Raw genomic sequence first — 20,943 nt, forward strand, 5'->3', positions numbered from 1 at the left:
GGTCAGAGGGCCAGCTGATTAGCGGCAACTCGTGATTAGTCCTCCAAATGGCAACCCTGTCTTTCACAAGCAAATGTGAGTTTCGATGACAGGAGCAGAGAAGGGAACGAATGTCCTTGTGGGTGCTGTGTATGATACAACAAAATGTCTTGGGTAGCGTCCAATGGCATGGGAGGTTGGTGAGCAGACTCGACAGAGAGATTGTTAAGCGCCGGTCTTTCCTATCAAGTGATTTGATTCCTCAGTAGGGCAAGCCTTTTGCCACCGTTGTCTGCTTTCATTTTGGGGACTGCAGTGGGGTAGCCTATAATCTTCTGTGGTTAGGTCTCTCCTTTGAAAAGTGATGCCAGAGGCATCACGGGTCCCAGGGATCTGAGCGTATTTCATGTTTCCAATGCGAGAAGACTGCCTTATGTCCAGCATAATCCTTTGAAACTCAAGGACAATAAAGTTCCCTGAGACACTCTGCCTGTAATTAACTGCCCCGGGGCCGGGGTACTCAGAGGGAGCCCTGGCTCCTCCTCCACTTACAGGGAAGCCATTCAGACTGCCTCAGATGAAAGCAACCAGAGTTGCCTGTGGAAAGAATTAGTATGTTTTAGGAAGGAGGGCAGAGAGCAACAGACAAGTAAGTCTGAGGCGTTGTGTTGATGTAAATCAAAGAAGGCAAGGCAAACGGTGAGGGAAGGAGGTTCGTGTTGTGTGCTTACGGTGAACTCTGCTTCAGTAACACTGGGATAACGGGACAGGATGGTGTCCCAGGAAAGTCAGAGGCTGCCACGTGCACGTCCACTGGACGCACGGGAGTCATTAGGTTAGTAGTTAGGACACTAACAGAAGTCCGTATGAACCTTGAAAGACACGAATTAGACCAAGAGTGAGCATCGCCCAGGGGTAAAATGCTTGCCTAGCAGGCACTGGCTCTGGGTTCAGTCCCCAATACCATTATTGTTTCAAAAAAGAAAAGAAGAAAAGAGAGGGCCTCTGACACCTGTGGAGGAAGCTGAAAGAGAGAAGAGAGGAGAGCTAGCCTCAGCTGACCCACTGACCTGGTAGGAATTGATCCCTCTCCTCGTCAAGGGCTGAGCATTAAACCCGGGACCTAGTATATGGTAGGGAAACAATTTACCACCGCAGCTCATTGGTCTTATGCAAATTTCCCACAAGATGGCTGTCCTTCCTACAATCACCCTTCATTAATGAGGTGAGATCCAAATGGTGTGTGTTTCACTGAGAAGCGCAGCATAGAATCTTCCTAAACGATAATGTGAATGTGAATTCCCAGGGCTACAATGTATAGAGGTTTGGGTTGGGGGCTTTGTTTAGGGATTTTTGTTTTGTTTTGTTTTGTTTTGTTTTTTTGAGACAGGGTTCTCACTATGTATCCCTGGCTCACCTGAAGCTCGCTATGTACACCAGGCTAACCACATCACAGAGATCCCCTTAAAGGTATATAAAGGCATACCTAGTGAGGTTTAGATTTTAATGAGTCCTTAATCAAACTTAACTTAAGATGTTTATGCTTTTCTTTTTCTTCGTTATCTCTTGTTGGATTCTTGGGAATAAGGAGCAGAAATAGCCTTTTAAAAGTATATTCGACAAGCATAGTAGGACATGAATAGAGGTCCAAGACTTGGGAGGGAGAAGCAGGCAGCTCAGGGTCGCCTCTGACTGCACACTGACTACACAGTGAGTTGGAGGCCAGCCTTGGCTATAAGAGCTCCTGTCCCAAAAGAGATGAACAGTTGTGTTAAAAAGAAATCGATAATGAGTCTATTGTGGGCTTAGAGCTCTAACGTGAGCGACAGAGTGAGACCCTGTCTTTGAACAACGGGAAAAGGATCTGGGAAGATGGCCGAATCAGTCAAGCGGGTGCTGTGCATGAGGCCTGAGATGCATAGGAAAGAAAAAGATGGGAGGTAAGCAGGTGGGATTTTCTGGGTAATGAATCTTCCGGAGACAGTGAGCCCCAGGTTCAGTGAGAGATGCTATCTCAAAAATGCATGTTCAAGCATTTGAGAAAGATGCCCACCTCTGGTCTTCAAGCGTATATAGACACACCCTTGCAGTTGTGAGTGCGTGTGTGTGAGCACACAAGTGCACACACACACACACACACACACACACACACACACACACACACACACCCCAGGCATATAATCCTAGCACTTGGGAGGTGGAGTTCAAGGTCATCTTCAACTATTCCAGAGTTAGTCGTAGCCTATCTGAACTACATAGGCCCTTTCTCAAAACATAGTTCATGGTACTTTCTGATATTTCAACTCACTGAGTTTCTTTGGGGTTTCAAATGTGAGATTTGGCCTTCTACTATAATGATCATTTGTTGAGATTGCTGGGCACAAAATCGAGCATCAGATTGAGGGGTCCTGTGGCAGTGCCACCTAAGGAATGGAGTCTCATGTGGCTTTCAACCACACCCATCCTCAGACGTGTGCCTTTAAGAGGAGCAGCCAGAAATACTGTTGCTGGGCTCAGAAACAAAAACTTCCCTTGTTGAGGAAGGGATACAGAGGCACTTAGGGTGTCACTCAGCTGGGGACCTTGTCACCACTGAACACAGCTCTCTCCCTTCCTTGTCCCTTTCTGTGGTGTCTGTGCACGAGAGCTGGTTTTCCTGTGGAATTTTAATTATGCTGGATTGGGCCTCCTCTAACCTCACAGTAGTAAAATGGCTTAGCTGTGACCTCTGCAGGGGCAGTCGTGCAGCTGGACAGAGCATGCGCCTGGCTTTGGTTTCTAGATGGCTGGTTGGTTGGAGTGTGTTTTGTTTTGGTGACAGGCGCTCACCCTGTAGCCAAGGCTGGAACATTATGCCCATGTAGACACATGTCTGAATGTGCGTCACCTCTGAAAGCACATTTCCTGACTAGTTTTCTAGTCTCACTTGTTTAACTGTCCTTTTATTTGGGGCTTAGACGTGGTTTTTTGTTTGTTTGTTTGTTTTGCTTAGTTTATGGTTGTTATTCTATTAATTTTTATTTTACACGTTCTCCCCCTCCCGTGTGTGTGTGTGTGTGTGTGTGTGTGTGTGTGTGTGTGTGTGTGTGTGTGTGTGTGTGTGTGTGGTGTGCCCAAGAATCAAAGTGCATGTGTTAAGTCAGAGGGAACCTGTGAGAGTCGCCGCTCTTTCCACCATGTGGTTTCTGGGGATTGAACTCAGGTCCTCAGGTTTGGCAGCAAGTACTGTTACCCACAACTCACTTAGCCCGTGTGTGTCTGTCTGTCTGTCTTTGTGTGTCTGTTCAATAAGGTCCCATTCTATAACCCAGGGTGATCCAGAACTCACTATGTAAACCATGCTGGCCTCAAACTCAAAGCAATCCTTCCCCTGCATTCTGAATGCTGAGATCACTGGTGTGAGCCACCTTGCTTGGCTTCAACCATCCTTTCCACAAGATCAACTCCCCCCTTTACCTCCTCCTGACAGAAACTGCAAGAAATTACAGATTCTTTCATGGGGCCGGGGGTGGGTAAGAACAAGTCTTTGACTTAGAATTAAGCATTTTGGGTTTGAACCAGTCTTACCTTCCAGGTAGCCTGACAGCTCTCTGCTTGTAGTGAATGAGATCAGGTGGAGTCTGACAACTGCTCCTCAGAACAGGTGTATGAGACAAAAGACACACCGAGGCCGGCTCCACATTCCTTGTTCCAGAACTATAGAAGATCCTGGTGGCTTACCCTTTACAGCTTCACACGCTACTGTCAGAGATGTGTGTCTACAAAATTAGCATCCCACAGACAACACTAATGCCTTCTGCTGGCCCAAGAAGTAGCCTGGTCCCTTGGACTGCAGAGAAGCTCCCTGTTTCCTCAGGCACCCAGGAGGGCACTCTGCTAGTTTTTGATAGACCTGGAAAACAGTGAATGATGGAAGTTTGGCCAATCCCTTAGAAGCTCTAGTGTACCTTTGCTGTTGTCCTAAAGTACTTGGTTTCTTTTCGATGGCTACAATCTCTTGACAAACTATTATCTTCCTTCGTATCAACTTTATATATACTTCTTTTTCAGACAAACGGCATTACATTTTTTTCTGATATGCTTTTCCTCCTGTTTGGTACCCTGATTAAAGCATCCAGCAGTAAAACCATGATTCAGCCTGAACTCGGAACCCCCTTGAGGTTTTCCTTGACTAGATTCATTAGTCCACTGTTTTTAAATCCAGCCTCATCCTGACCCCCAGGGCAGAGACAAACTGTAGGCCAGGTTTTTGTCAGAATGCAACACATGTGGCCTCTGGTCTGATTTCCCAGAGTTCTTCTTCCCATTTGAGACATCGTGGGCACAGGGTTAGTACTCGGCAATGCTATCAGCGCCTGTCCTTCTGAAATCCCACAGGACTCTCCATCATCTCTGCTTGCAGTCTCCCAGGGCTTCTCCAGCCAGCATCTCCAAAGGCTTCCAAAGTCCCCCTACAAGCTCCTGAGAGACAAAGAGAGACATTCAGAGAGACAGTCAGTCAGACACACACACACACACACACACACACACAGAGACAAAGACAGAGAGAGACAGAGACAGAGAGAGACAGAGACAGAGAGAGACAGAGAGAGACAGAGACAGAGAGAGACAGAGACAGAGACAGAGGGACAGAGACAGAGGGACAGAGACAGAGAGGGACAGAGACAGAGACAGAGAGAGACAGAGAGAGACAGAGAGAGACAGAGACAGAGAGAGACAGAGACAGAGAGAGACAGAGACAGAGAGAGACAGAGAGAGACAGAGAGACAGAGACAGAGAGAGACAGAGACAGAGAGAGACAGAGAGAGATAGAGAGACAGAGACAGAGAGAGATAGAGAGACAGAGACAGAGACAGAGAGAGACAGAGACAGAGAGAGACAGAGACAGAGAGAGACAGAGACAGAGAGAGACAGAAACAGAGAGAGACAGAGACAGAGAGAGACAGAGACAGAGAGAGACAGAGACAGAGAGAGACAGAGACAGAGAGAGACAGAGACAGAGAACTAGGGATAATCTCCAAAGGAATTCTACCAGTGATTACTCCCCACTCTGGGCACATCTTTTAGGGTTTCTAGATGCTCCAAAAGTAATGTTGCAGACTGAGGACCAAGTATCCAGTATATGAAGCTTTGGGGACATTCCTTATGTTCCTTCTTAATACCATAGTGTCTTTAGCATGACCAAAAGCAACTTATGGAGGAAAGGGTTTATTTGACTAATGCTTTCACATCATTGTTCATCATCGAAGGAAGTCAGGATAGAATCTCTAACAGGACAGGAACCGGGAGGCAGGAGCTGATGCAGAGGCCATGGAGGGATGCTGCTTCCTGGCTTGCTCAACCTGCTTTCTCACAAAACCCAGAACCACCAGGCCAGGGATACAACCATCCACAATGGGCTGGGCCCTCTCTCATCAATCATTAATAAAGAAAATGCCTACAGGCTTGCCTGTAGCTCAGTCTTATGGAGACATTTTCTTAATCAAGGTTCCCTACACTCAAGACGACTGTAGCTTGTATCCAGTTGACATAAAACTATCCAGCACACATAGCAATAGAAAGAGAACCATATTGGAAACAATGAAAGTTCCCCTCATCTGTGGAGAATGTATTCTGAGACCCCCAGTGGATTCCAGAAATTGCAAAGAGCAAATCCTACATATAATGTGTTTTTCCTAGATCTGTATACCTCCGATACAGTTTAATTAGTTAGGCATAATAAGAGATGAACAACTAATTGTACCATAGAATAATTATAACAATATATTATTATGTTAATTATTTTAAATGTATGAATTATCTATTTCTAGAGTTTTCCACTTGGTTGAGCCAAGGTTAACTACAGTTACCTAAAACCTTAGAACACAGGAGAGTAGATACAGGGGGAATTACTCTAGGTATAAAACATGACAACTTGAAACTTTTTCAATTGTCTTTACTAAGGTTGACATCTCTGGCTCCCTAAGGGTTTCAAAAGAGTTCCGTATCAAAGGAATCTTGACATTTAAAAAGAAGGAAACTTTTGGAAGCAGGTCATGTGTTGCATGAGCAGGATATGCCTTTTGGTTTTGAGTGGATTCATTTCTAGAACACAGACCAAGGCTATGAAATAAGTCCTAGCAGTATGTAAGCATTGAAAAGATTTTCCTATATAGAAACAGCCACTAAACATGGAAGTAAAGAAGCCCTCTAGGATCAACTTTAAGCCTTCCAGAAGGAGGCCACTGAGGGCCCTAAGTCTAGGTGGAAAGCCAGAACACACAGTTGGAAGCATCTTGTAACATCTCTCTACAGATGAATGAGCGGCACCTCTGGCCTCTACCCACCAGCTTGATCTGGGGTCTTTGGTGGCATTAATTGAATCTTGGTACCATTCCATCTGTATGTCATACAAATGACACCGACTCAAAGAAATGAGCATCTCCAACCTTAAAAGAAATGTGCTTGGTGTCCACTGCTGTGAATGAACCCTGGAGAGAATCATCGATGCCAAGGTCAACCTCCATTCCTCTGTCATCTGCAGCAAGTGAAAACCAAAAGGTCCTAGGCATGTGCTGTGGGCCTGGAAATCACTTCAACTCTTTTTAAGCTGTGGATGCAGTTAATGAGTTGCCTAATTGTATCAGCTAAGGTCAGTCAGACTCAATGAAGAAATTTAATGAATATTAGATGAATAATGGGTGGATAAATAATGCATGGATGGATAGATGGATGGATTGATGGATGGGTAACAGATGGATATAGATTTTGCTTACTATATCCGTCTATAAGTCCCCTGTGGGTTTTTAGGAGGTGTTTGGGTCCATTTTCTTTAAGCACCATGGTAACAAGCCTAAGGTAGATGTATCTTATCCCTGGGCAATAGTGAAATGAGCTTTAAATAAGAACACCAGATCTGTATCCATCTCAAAGACAAGCGCTGGTCACAGTTCTGCCACATGATTGCACTCTTCTGAGAAATGGAGAGTTTGGCCAGGATCCTAGGGCCAATAACTGGGAGAAAGAAGCGAGATTGTTCTCTGTGCTCATCCAAAAACAGTACGCTTATCTTTCTGACTTCTCCCCTCCCCTCCCCCATGTCCCAAGCCCTTGAGATCCCCATGCATAAAACCTATGCCTGCTGAAACCCTGCATGCTCTTCATTGCCCCATGGACTCCTCAGCCTTAAGTTACTTCTTCCGGGGCTTCAAAGAGCCTTTGTATGCATTGACTCTTAAATATTGTCTTAGTTAGGGTTTCCAGTGCTGTGAAGAGACATCATGACCAAGGCAACTCTTTTTTTTTTTTTTTTTTTTTTTTTTTTAAGATTTATTTTATTTATATGAGTACACTATAGCTGTCTTCACCAGAAGAGGGCATTATAGATGGTTGTGAGCCACCATGTGGTTGCTGGGAATTGAACTCAGGACCTCTGGAAGAGCAGTCAGTGCTCTTAACCACTGAGCCATCCCTCCAGCCCAAGGCAACTCTTATAAGGACGACATTTATTAGGTCCAGAGGTTCGTTCTATTATCATCAAGGTGGGAGCATGGCAATGTCCAGGCAGGCATGGTACTGGAGGAGCTGAGAGTTCTACATTTTGTTCTGAAGTCAAACAGAAGACTGGCTCCTCAGGCACCTAGAAGGAAGTTCTCAAAGCCTACCCACAATGACGCACTTCCTCCAACAAGGCCACACATACTCCAACAAGGCCACACCTCCTAATAATTGCCACCCCCCTGGGCCAAGCATATTTAAGCCACCACAGATATGTCTTCACCCGTAGACTGTAAGTAAGCTTGTCTCATCCATTCCCCCAGATAGAGTAGAAGATCTTTGGGGGAAAAGTATCAACTACTAATACCAACACACACACACAGACACAGACACACACACACAAACACACAGACACACACATACACAGACACACACACACACACACACAGACACACATGCACAGACAGACAGACACACACACACACACACACACACACACACACTGATTATGGATATGCACCCTGTCTTAGGGTTTCCACTGCGGTAAACAGACACCATGACCAAGGCAGATTTTATAAAGGCCAACATTTAATTGGGGCTGGCTTACAGTTTCAGAGGTTCAGTCCACTATCATCATGCCAAGAAGCATGGCAGCATCCAGGCTGACATGGTACTGAAGTGGAGCTGGGAGTTCTACTTGGTCTGAAGGGAGGCAGAAGACGACTGTCTGCTGCAGGCAGCCAGGAGAATCTCTTCCACACTGGGTGGGACTCGAGCATGGGAAGCCTTAAAGCTCACCTGGACAAAGACACTCTTCTCCAACAAGGCCACCCTATTCGAACAAGACCACAAACCATAATAGTGCCACTTCCCACGGGCCAAGCATAGTCAAACCACCACACATGCATATTTACATATATTATCTATATGTTTACATATATATTTATGTACATGAGTAAATCATATGTGCACACTCTTATATTAGGCAGGGCTCTATAGGGGAACAGAACCAATAGAATACACACACACTATCATATACTTATATACCATGAAAAGGGGTTCATCACGTTACATAGACATGGAGGCTAACGAGGAGGGAAGTCCTCCCTCGTGATGCACTTTGAACCACTCCTGTTTCCCTGGTGACACTAGAAAGGAAAGTTTCACAATTGCTCCTCCACGGGATCAAAACAAATGTAAGAAACGACGAAGCGATCAGAACGTCGTTGAGGCCCATTAAAGGGAAAGCAGCTACTTCTTCTGATCAGACGAATGGGATCTGAGTTCTCTCTCTGGCCCTAGGTGGAGACAGGACCTTCTGACCAGCTCCAGAAGTCAGAATATTACATAGCACTGTCTTCTCCTGTAAGAGATAATCCAGCTGGGCCTATGAACCGCCTGGCCAGGAGACACCCCCCCGCCCCCACCAGGAAATCCAGTTCACCTGAGGGACATGGTAAGACAGGGGAGGCATAATTAAAGGAGATAATCGATTTAATACCTCTCAGGAGCCCCAGCCTCTCGCCGTTGATAACAGATGCCACCACAAAGCACTGCTAAGCTTGACGACCTTTCTGAGTTCTTACCAAAGATTTTTTCTTTTTCTTTTCCTTTCTATCTTTTATCCAGATTCTGGCCAAAAGCTTAAGCATGCTTTCCCAAACACTCTGATTTCTCCCTTGTTCTCTGAAGCTTATCCCCTGACAACAAGCTACAAGGGTGACTTACAATTGGATAACATCTCCATAATCCCATTGAAAACTGAAGATCCCATACTTCAGAACCCACAGTGGATGCCGGTAACTACAGAATGTTCTGGCTTAGCATCGCAGCCCATTAGAAAGTGTCGGTTGTTTCTCTGCATGATTTCATGGCTGACTGGTGGCTGCAGCTGGATGGCACTGCCCAGCACCGTGAGAAAGGACGGGGCTGCAAGTCACTAACCTAGAAAGAGATCCAAATGCAGAACCTGAGTGGCAGCTTCTAGTTAACGCAGGCCGCTTTCACACCATGGTTAAAAGAAAAAAAATATTAGGGGAAGGAATTTCATGAGGAGGGTACTGGGAGGGGACAGTGACTGGGATGTAAAAAAATTAAATAAAAATTAATATCACATTTGGTATATGCATGCATCCATATAACATACATATGGCATTTATCAATAATTTCATTATTACAGCTACTCAAATCTCCTTGCCTGCTACAGTCTCAGGAACACAATCTGTGTCAGTACATGTTAGGTCAATGCATTCAGTGCCAATACCTAGCCCAGGGAAAGACCCAATGGAGAGTAATTCCTTGATCTTTACTTCTGTAGCCAGGGTGCCATCAGGGCTCCCTGCCCTTAGAAATTGGATACATTTGGCCCCACATGATTGCTAAGGCCTAGGACCAATAAAAGTTGCACAGGCTCCTGTAAGCACCTCGTTTCCTCCTGCCTCCTTAGGTCTCAGAGTGCTCAGCTGCCCACTTCCGGTTTGCCAAGCTGTCTCTTAGCTCTTAACTACAGCATGGGTCTCCTGACCCTTTGTAACTCTCATTCTCCTTGCAGCAGGGCTTCCCTTAGACCTGGCTCCTACCTCTCCACCCCCCCTCCTCATTACACAGCCCAGGCTAAGCTCAAAGAAAAAAAAAATCATGATCCTCCTGCCTCATCTTTCTGAATGTGGAGATCACAAGGTTTTTCCCGCCATGCACCATGCCTGGCTTTCATCCTAGAATTATGAATGAGTCTCTTCTTCCTTGTCTTAAAGAAGCAACTGTGCCCAGGCCATAGGGATTCCTACCTACTATACTGGATGGCTTGTTAAAGTACTCTTGGCAGTGTTCTTGAGAGAGTTCTGGGATATATTTTCTGCACTCATGGTCTGACAATCTGCCATTGTATAGGATGTGACACGTGCACGTGCATTCCGTGATTCTCTGGATTCCTAGAGGTGGGGTTGAATTAGAACTGTTCTTTTTAGCTTTTCTTTGTCCGTCTTCTTGTTTCCCAGTCGTTAGCAACTAATTCTAATTATTAATTTATCTATATATTCCTTCTTCTCTTCCTCTGTTTCTTTTTCTCCAGAGATAGCGTCTTACTATGTATCCCAGGCTAGCCTGGACTTTGATATACCTGGTTGGCCTTGAACTCACAGAGATCTACCTGCCTCTGCCTCTCAAACACTAGGATTAAAGTCATGCCCCACCAGTCCTGGGACCAGTCTTTTATTCATTCAGCTGTAATTCATTTGCTGAGACCCTGGCATATTCTGTGCATTTCTTGTATAAAAACGAGATAAGTAATAAGTAAGTTAATATGACTCCCTTTCTCTAGGAACCTAGTTAAAATGTCACCTGACTTGCCTACCCGCTTCAGCTGGCCCAGGGGAAATAGCTATGGTGGTGTTACCTCTTACACTAAGTAGCTAAGGCCTGTGACAACCAAAGATTCAGAAACCACAGTCTTAACTTTTAGTAGAAACTTGGTCAAGCTGTGGCTCTCATCCCACAGGTGAGCAGAAGACGTTAATAATAAAGCAAATGCCTAACTGAATTTAGACCCAGGGATGTAGCTGAAATTCAAAATAACTAGCCAAAGAGTGTACTGATGTAGTCAACCCTCTTGGAACAGACGGATGTCCTCGGAAACAGCTCCCCTTTCAGAACCTTCGGAAACGCTTCCGTTAAGGACCCATTGCTTTCCTTTCCCCAGAATATACTCTCCCTTAGCAGCCCTGAAACGTCTAAGGAACGTTGAGAGCCAAACCACTCTACCTTCGTTCAAAAACAAGAGCCAAGTGTCTTTGAAATGTTTACAGTACCTTTAAGCTGCCCTGTCAGGATCTAACTTATGTTCTGAGCTACGGAACTGTAGACAGAAGAAAGCAGAGTTGCTCTTTCCTGACACTGAGGGAAAACACAGGAGAACATTGATAGTTGTGGGGATTTTGATTCATGCCAAACGTTGCAAAGGCACCAGCGATGAACTTACTTTCAAGCCTGGAGAAAATCTCCTCCTGTATACTCTCATGCCCCACCCCCACACTCTAGATATAGGGAAACTGGGGCGATTTATTAATAAAAATAGGCATAGTGGTGCCTAATTATAATCTCAGCACTTGGGAAGCTGAAGCAGGGGGATCACCGTGAGTTCAAGGCCAGCCTGAGCTACATTGTAAGTTCAAGGCCACTGTGCTATCAAGACCCTGTCTTAAAAAAAAAAAAGGGTCAGGACTGGGACCCCAAAGCCTGTACTTCTTGAATGGGGTTCATTTTCAATCAAAGATTTATCCAGTTAACAGCTGAGATTGGGAACGGCACCCTCCCCCAACCCTGGACGGCAGAATTCCAAAGAGGCTTTGTCTACAGATCATTAACCTTTAACCCGTAATTTCACAGGGAGCTTTGTTTGTTTCGGGATTTACGGTTCGTGGGCATTCATTTGCTGGGGGAAAACACGGAAGAGATACCCACCAAAGGGCAGAGAGCAGCTGTGGAGCCGTGTTTATCTAAGTAAGGTCTTTGGGGTACAATCTTATCACGTTAAGTATCATCCGTAACAGCTGCAGATAACATCTGTCCTTTTAATGCAGAGAAAAGTCATCCTTGTTGTACACAGAGTCTGTACACAGGCTCTGTGAGGTTGGCTTAGGGAGGAGTGCATGTAAAGCACTGGTCCTCTCTCTCCCTAGGCCTCCTTTAAGAAAAGCTTCAAGGAAAGACCCGGGGAATCTGCATTTTAGAGTTTCAAAATTGATTTTAGGATCAATGCCCGTTTTAATTGCTTTTCTTGTTGCTATAACCAAATAGCTGACAAAATGCAATTTGGGGCAGAAAGGGTCTATTTTTGCTTACAGTCTGAGGATCCTTCCATTACTGCAAGGAACGTACCAGCAGTCAGGGGAGACATTGCTGAGCGCTAACAGGAAGTGGCTGACAAGGTAACAGGAAGTCATTGCCCTGATGTCAAACCTGATAGGCCATCCATGACCCGCCTCCTCTTCCCGCAAGTCTCTAGCCACTTCTTAAAGGGCCTACGACCTAAAGCTTTGCTACCAACTAGGGACCGTAGGACCTTTCACACCCAAACCCAATAGGAACTCTGATCTAAGTCTGTCTTCAACACAGTGGAAACGGTCCCCAGCACTCTGCCCTGGGACCCAAGCAAGCACGTGTTCTTGCCTGGAAGTTACCAATTTTAAGAAAGCTTGGATTTCATTGGTTTCTTGTTTTTTGTTTCATTTTTGTTTGAGTTTTTTGTTTGTATGTTTGTTTGTTTTTTTGAGCTAATGCAAGTAGTTGAAAAGACCTTTCTTAATTTCACTTAAACTGGCTCACAGGACTTTACTGTACAAACCTAATGCCCTGATTTAAATCCCCCGAAGCCAGGTGAAGGTGGAAGGCCACCTCTCCAGAGCTGTCCTCGGTTGGCACCCACCCCAACACACAATCGTTCACAATTTTACTTCCATTCTCCAGCCCACAGCCTCTCACTAGAGCGGCACAAGGTGTTAGGATTCTCGTGATAGACCACCAGGGGCGTTTAGATATTCAGAGACAGCTAAAGTATTCCCCCTTAAGGTTTCGCTTTCATTTGCTAAGATCATTGCTTTAACATTTTAAGATAGGCCATAAATCCAATAACCTTTGTCATAAAAGTGAGACTTTACAAGGGCTGGCAAGATGTTTGCCACCAAGCCTGGTGACCTTAAGCTGGATTCCCCAGGACCCATGTTGTGGAAGTCAAGCCCCCCACCCCCACCCCACACCCCCACACACCCCCACACAAAGTTAATATAAAAAATTGTTTAATGAAAAACACTTTATAGAAGCTCAAACTTAAGGGGCCAACAAATAAAAATGGACTAATAGAAAACTAAAATAGTGATCTGCTATTATCTCTTCGGAAAGCACCAGAGTGTTTCTTACTGACGCTCACATGGGGAGAATATATTTCTAAAAGCATATGATCATAGGAACTTGTTAGAAAACAGCAGGTCACATCTGCTTAAGTTACGTACATATGCACCTTTGACTCAGAGAAATCACTTCTGAGAACCTGTCCCTAAATGTAAAAACCTTACATACAAAAAAGAAAGATTTTTAAATATGTATTTAATATATTTATATATAAATTGCGTGTATGCGTGAGTATATGTCTGTGAGTGCAGGTGTCCATGGAGGGCAAAGGCATTGAGTCCCTGTGGAGCTGGAGTTACAGGCAGGGGTGAGCCGTCTGACTTGGAGGCTGAGAACCAGACTCAGAGCCTCTGAAGTGTGCTCTCTTGACTGCTGAACTAATTCTCTTGCTCAGAAAATTGACAAACGTCTTAGTTAACTGTTCTATGGCTGTGAAGAGACACCATGACCAAGGCAAATTATAAAAGAAAACATTTAACTTCGGGGTTGCTTACAGTATCTTAGGGTCAGTTCATGATCGTCACGGGAACAGGTATGGCTTGGAGTAACAGTTCAGAGCTTACGTCTCAACTACAAGTTGGGGGCAGAGCAAAAGAAACTGGGCCTGGTGTAAACTCTCCAAACCTCAAGCCCCACCCCCAGTGACACGCCTTCTCCAACAAGGCCACGCCCCCTAATCCTTCTTAAACAGCCCACCTAGCAGGGACCAAGTATTCAAACATACACGCTTTAGGGGTGTTACACTACCACAAGTACTGGCAAGACTGTGGAACAAGAATCCTCCATTCATACAATCACACGGAGAGTTTGTTGGCTGGTGTCTTTGAAATGGACACGCGTTGACATTACGACGCATCGGCAATAGCACTCTTGGTTTGTTCTGTTGGAGATAGGAGTAGGCATTCACTGGAAGAGGTGGAGAAAAGTGTTGACCGTTCACACAAGCTTAAAAGTGAAAGTGAGGGTTGGGGATTTAGCTCAGTGGTAGAGCACTTGCCTAGCAAGCGCAAGGCCCTGGGTTCGGTCCCCAGCTCCGAAAAAAAGAATTAAAAAAAAAAAAAAAAAAAAAGTGAAAGCGAGTGGCTATGATCTGGATGCTTGTTTCCGGTACGACCTTAGATAAAATGTAACTACCAGGGTAATCGCATTAGGTAGAACCTTAAAATGACTCCTCTCATACATGGGCTCAGTGCTGGTAGAAAATGGCAGGCGAGGCTTTCTTTTGTCCTTTGTCTCTTCAACCTTTTCCTCATGTGAAAAACCACTTCTCCATGGGCACGACATTCAAGGCACATCCAATAAACAAAGGCCAGGTCTTTGCCAGGTACACACCTACAGTTCCTTTTATCTCGGACTTATCATTCACTAGACACACGAGAAATAAATTTCCGTCCTTTCTAAACGCTGGAAACCTGTCACACAGCAGCATGAAATGGACTAAGATGCTACTCAGGCTATGATGAGAAGAGTTGTCGGATGAACTTAGTAACGTTACATGAGAATAAGAACGGCCACGCTGTGACTTAAAGCATTGGGACCAGTGGATCCTATGAAATGACCTAAGCTTGACAAAGCACAGATACAGTTTCCCGTTTATATTTAGCCCCTGGACACACAAAAACTCATAATGTTGCAAGGGAAAGAGTTTCTGGAAGCAGGTGATACTCTGTGGCCTCTCTGAGTTAGTATAGGAATCAATTCCGCTCTAAAGTTCGCTGAACCACAGACCTCCAATTTGTATATCTACTTGTTGTCCAGAACACATGTGTCAGGTTGTTAAGGAATTGTTTTTATAGAAATACTTTCAAATAAAGCAAGCACTGTAAAATAAAGCAATTAACTACATTGTAGACATTATGCAGCTGCTAAAGTGAACAATTCCATTTTGGTAACAGCAAAATTTTAGAGCATATCCTACTTGGGGACAGTAGTATCAATTTACTCTTTGACAATTTCATATATGTATATAGCATATTCCTTGACAGTTATATGTGTGTGTATTATATTCTGGAGGCATAAATTATTTTTTGACAAGGGTTTTAAGTGAAGTTTGTTTCAAGAGTTCGAGTCAACCCACCAATTTTTTTTCCCTTAAAGAGACCAGTCCAGTTTTTTAAAAAATCAGATTTTAGGCTGGTTGGGGATTTAGCTCAGTGGTAGAGCGCTTGCCTAGGAAGCGCAAGGCCCTGGGTTCGGTCCCCAGCTCCGAAAAAAAAAAAAAATCAGATTTGTGAAGATAAATTTTGTTACCTATTCACTGAAGTATGGCGTTACTCATCAACTCCAAAACAAAACCTGGAAGGAAGTGTCTCTAACTATCCCTGTTTGTTTATGCTGCAGCCTAAGATATAAGAAGGAATAAATGTGTTTCCCACTTTGCTCTCAAAAAACCCAGCGTGAAAAGCTTCTATTTCCTCTCCTCACTGCTGGATGAACATTATTTAATCTGAGCTGACTATTTGGAATTTAAAAGTTGCAAAGTAATTATATTTACCGGGCCACTGACTGAGGGAGGAGGCGGCATCGGCTGATGAATTTGGATGTTGTGAAGTGGGTCATGGCAGCAGATGGCCTTCCAAAAAAATAAATAAATAAACAAGCCTCTGGCACGGTCGCTCTTTCTCCTTGGCTTCCTTAATTGAATCCCACCATAGGACAGTGGAAATGCTCATCAGGTCACAGAGATCTGGCGTGTCTGTGTAGCTAGTCAGGGAGGGTTATGAATAGTTAAGGAAAAATATTTTAGGTCGAAATCACCATATGTTAGGACCTAAATATAAAACCAGCACTCGGTTGTCATTCGCCACCATTATTTATTTATTAAGCGCTCATGTCACAGGCCGCGTACACACTGGCTTACTTGACCATGACTCATAAATCTGACAGTGGGGATTATTATAATCTGTGCTTTTCAGATGAAAATGGAACGCGCGATTCCGAGAACAAACTGATCAAGTTCAAAGTGAACCCGAAGATATTTTGGGTTTGTTGTATGGAATATGTGATTAAGTGTAAGAATGCTTTGGCTTTATTAAGCCCAAAATGAGCATATTTGGACTGTGATTTCTTTTTATTTATTTATTTTTATTTATTTATTTTTTTTTATTTATTTATTTTTTGGCGCTGGGGAGTTAGCTCAGTACCTGCGTTCTAGGTATACAGTAGACTATTGAGTTATAACTCTACTTCTGCACCATGGTTCCTAAATCCATGTCCTGCTAAAAGAAACCAGGGCACTCTGGAGAAGCAGACAACTCCAGAGTTAGGGCTGGAAATATACAAGATGAGTCCAGAACATGCCATCATACCACATAGCCACATATATATAATATTTATTACATATGTTATACACATATACATATGTCTAGCATTTCTCTCTCTCTCACTCTCTCTCTCTCTCTCTCTACACACACACACACACCCCTAGAATCCTGTCAAAGCTCTCAGAGCTCTTACTGAACAAATAGGAATAAGTTGAGCATCACTGAAAGTTGATCACTAAAATGAACACAGGACAGAGTTAAGTTTAAATACACAAAGAGTATTGCAATCTATTGAGTTCCCCATAGTTCTAAACAGCATCACACTGATCTTCTGAGACTCTAGGAAGTCAACTACTGTGGAACTTCTCAAACAGGAGGAAGAATCAAGAGCTCCCCCTACTTCCAGAGTTTGTTTTGCTCTTGTGTTTCTATGCAGAAAATTTAACTCCCCCCCACCCCCGAGACAGGATTTCTCTATGCAACAGAGCCCTGGCTGTCCTGGACGTGCTTTGTAGACCAGATTGGTCTCTGTCTCTTGTATGCTGGGATTAGAGGCATGCACCAATATACCCAGAGGAAATTTCTATTTTATGCGTATGAATGTTTTGCCACCATGTGTGTACAATGCCTGCAGAGGCCAGAAGAAGGCATCAGAGCTTTGGGGACTGGAGTTACAGTTGGCTGTAAGTCACCATGTGTTCTGGAAATCAGCCTTCAGAAAATTGAAAGAACAACCAGCGCTCTTAAACACTGGGTCCTCATTCCAACCCCAAGAACCCATTTTATCTTTAGCTTGCTGCGTTTTACCCTGATTCTCTCACAGGGCTACAGAGCTGGTGACAGCTGGGGTCATATTCATCTTTGGCGTGACTGGAGAAGATCTGTTCCTAATTCAGTCCTGTAATTGGCATCTGGTCTAGACAGTTGTTGGTTGGAGACTTGGTTTCTTGCCATTTCGGCTTCCCCCTGTTCAAAAGATAACAGCTGGTTTCTTATTAAACCAGCCGAAGAACAAGGCTGGACAGACCATACAGGAGCTGCAGACAGGAGCTGCAGTGTCACTGTAACCTAATCTGGGAAGGCAACTGTCTTAGGTAGGGTTTCTCCTGCTTCGAAGAGGCACCGTGACCGTGGCAACTCTTATAAAGGAAAGCAGTGAATTGGGACCAACTTACAGTTCAGAGGTTTAGTCCACTGTTGTCTTCATAGTGGGAAGTATGGTGGCTCACAGGCAGACACAGTGCTGGAGAAGGAGCTAAGAGTTCTACATCTGAATAGGCAGGCAAAAGAGTTGAGGGGGGGAGAGAGAGAGAGAGAGAGAGAGAGACAGAGAGAGAGAGAGAGAGAGAGAGAGAGAGAGAAAGAGAGAGAGACAGAGAGGGAGAAGAGAGAGAGAGACAGAGACAGACAGAGAGAGAGACAGAGACAGACAGACAGAGACAGAGAGACAGACAGAGATAGAGACAGAGACAGACAGACAGAGAAAGAAAGAGAGATACTAGGCCTGATTTGAGTGCTTGAAACCTCAAAGTCTACCCTCAGTGACAGACTTTGTCCAACAAGGCCACACTGCCTAATAGTGACACTCCTATGAACCTATGGGGGCCATTTTCATCCAAATCACCACAGCAACATACTGTAAAACCCAATTGGTTTTAAGTCAGCCACTGCTTCTTCAGTCTACTTTGGTGAGTCGTGCGTTTCTATATGGTAATTAGTTCACCTATGTCTTCTAATTACTCATGTCAAGGTCTCAGTTGTAGCACTTTCAGTGGTGTACAGATGCTATAACGACTGTGTTTTAAGCATGATAAAAATGTAATTCTCTCCTAACTGCTTAAGCAAAAGCAATCCAGGGCTGACCTGGTGACTCCACGGCATTAAGAGCAAGACTTTCTCATTACCCTACCATCTTTAGTTCATGGCTTCTATCTTGTGGTTTGAGATGGTTTGCCTGAATCTGTAGGAATCCATTTGGCATGACAGAAGCTGTCTTGGGGGTGACTTAAATTTTGCTCACTAGGTATTCCAAGCTTCAAAGAATGAAGAGAGTTATTGATGCATTGAGTTGAGCACGCTATACCAGCCATTGGTCCCTGGCCTGTGTCTTAACCGTCATTAGAAATAGCAGTAGTTTTTGAGTAAAGCCTCCTCTGAGTGGCGTGTGGATGTATTGTCATGGCCAAGAACCATGGGCAAGATGGATGTGTGCTGTCCCTGGCCTTGTCCCCAAACCTCCCATGTACGTACCTTGTGTGCTTTCTATTACTCCTGATCATTGGGTGGATGGATTTGTGCTGTTATTTCAGGAAGAATCAAGTAAAGGATTCCTCAGCGTAAATCTACTAGCTTCAAATGGCTTGACTAAATATGTGTTTTCTCCAAGCCCCTTAAATAATCTGTGTCAATGTTGAGCCAGTGGCAGTCCCCAAGGTACGTGGAAATCCAGCAGTCACTCCCAATGAATATTTAACCAGCTTCAGAGTAAGTGAGTCATTCCACCCCTTGTTTTATTAGGAACTGAAGAGGTCTGAGTCATCTAGACGGTGCCCAGCATCATTTCCCCCCCATGACTTTGAACATATGTCTGCTCTTCCACTTACACACCGTGGGATCTCAAGAGCGTACCAAATATGTCATCCAAGATCCCTGCTTAGCAATGACAGCGTAGCGAATGCCCCTGCCTGTCAAGTCGGATTTGATCACAGAGCACTTCCCGCTGGGTCTTTTGAACCCAGACTCTCCTCCCAGACACTCTCTCCATGTCGTTGGCACCACTGCTTTGCTCTCACAGAGATTTGGTGGCCATCCCCTTCCTGGGATGTGGTTAAGATGAAGCAGGAGAGATGCCCACAGGGAAGGCGCGGGGCCATTCCCAACATTTTCTCACTAAGTTCTGCTGACTTACTTTCCCCCATTTCTCTCCCTCAAAAGCTCCTTGCAACATCTCCCCTTTGTCTGTCTGTGTGTTTGTTTGTTTCCTGTCTGTCACCAAGTCAGGAAATTCTAATCAGGGCAAGAGCTCTCGTCAAGGTCTTCCAGAGATTGTGTTTTTGTTTCTGTATGGCCCTCTGCTCTGCTTCTTTTCGGCTGTGTTGAGTGTCAGACCGAGGGCCTTGAGTGCTTGAACGCACTGACCACGCTGCCTCCACTGAGCTGCAGCCAAACCCGTGCAGGTTTTGAGAATCAGACCTATATATATTATATGAACCTCACAGTTCAATAGGACTGGAGACATGTAAGGACCATTACTGTGGTCGCTCTAGTTAGCTAATTTGTTCATTTTCTTGACGTTATATCATTTTGTATTGTTTGCTTGCTTTTCCTGAAACTTTGTGAGACTTGGGGTGAAGGGCCTTGATGAAACGATTTTAACTCAGACAATCTTGAGTTTTGCAGCTGCGTCTGTTAAATGAAACCGTAAAACTGCGGGTATAACAGGGCTGGGGATGTAGCTTGGTTGCTCGAATCCCTGCCTAGCATGCAGAAAAGCTCAGGATTTCGTCTCTAGAACAGGATAATGGCAGACTTGGTGGCACGCATTTGTAACCCGAGCACTTAGAGGTAGACACGGGAAGTTCAGAGTCCAAGGTCATCTTCAGGTGTACAGAGAGACAAAAGCCACCTGGGATATGTGAGACCTTAGAAATTACTACAAATATAAGTGACTAAGTAGTGAAGAGCACTGGCTGCTCTTGCAGAAGGTCCAGGCTCAGTTCCTATCATCTACATGGTGTCACAACTGTAGCCCCAGTTCTAAGGGATCCAACATCATCTTCTGGCCTCCTTTGGTACCAGGTGTGCACATGGTGAATATTTATGCATTTGGGTAAAAATACTCATATACATAAAGTATAAATTAAAAATAAAATAGTGTCACTGAGATACCTCATGTCAGTCTGAAAGCCTGGGTTTGATCCCCAGGACCCATAGGGTGAACCATCTCACTTATAGCACACACATATATACATATGCACATATACACACATGCATGCACACATATATGCATACACATATATACACATACACACATACACATACACACATACACACACATACATACACACATATACACATGTACACACACATACACACATGTACACACTTATACACACAGATATCTAAGACATACACAGACATGCATACACACATATAAACATACATGCATACACATACACACATACATACATATATACACATACACACATATATGCACATACATACACATACACATATACACACATGCATACACACATGTACACATTTACATACATATATACACATGTGCACACACATGCATACATACATATACAAATGTACA

The sequence above is a fragment of the Rattus rattus genome, chromosome 14, assembly GCF_011064425.1.
Source record: "Rattus rattus isolate New Zealand chromosome 14, Rrattus_CSIRO_v1, whole genome shotgun sequence".
Taxonomy (NCBI): domain Eukaryota; kingdom Metazoa; phylum Chordata; class Mammalia; order Rodentia; family Muridae; genus Rattus; species Rattus rattus.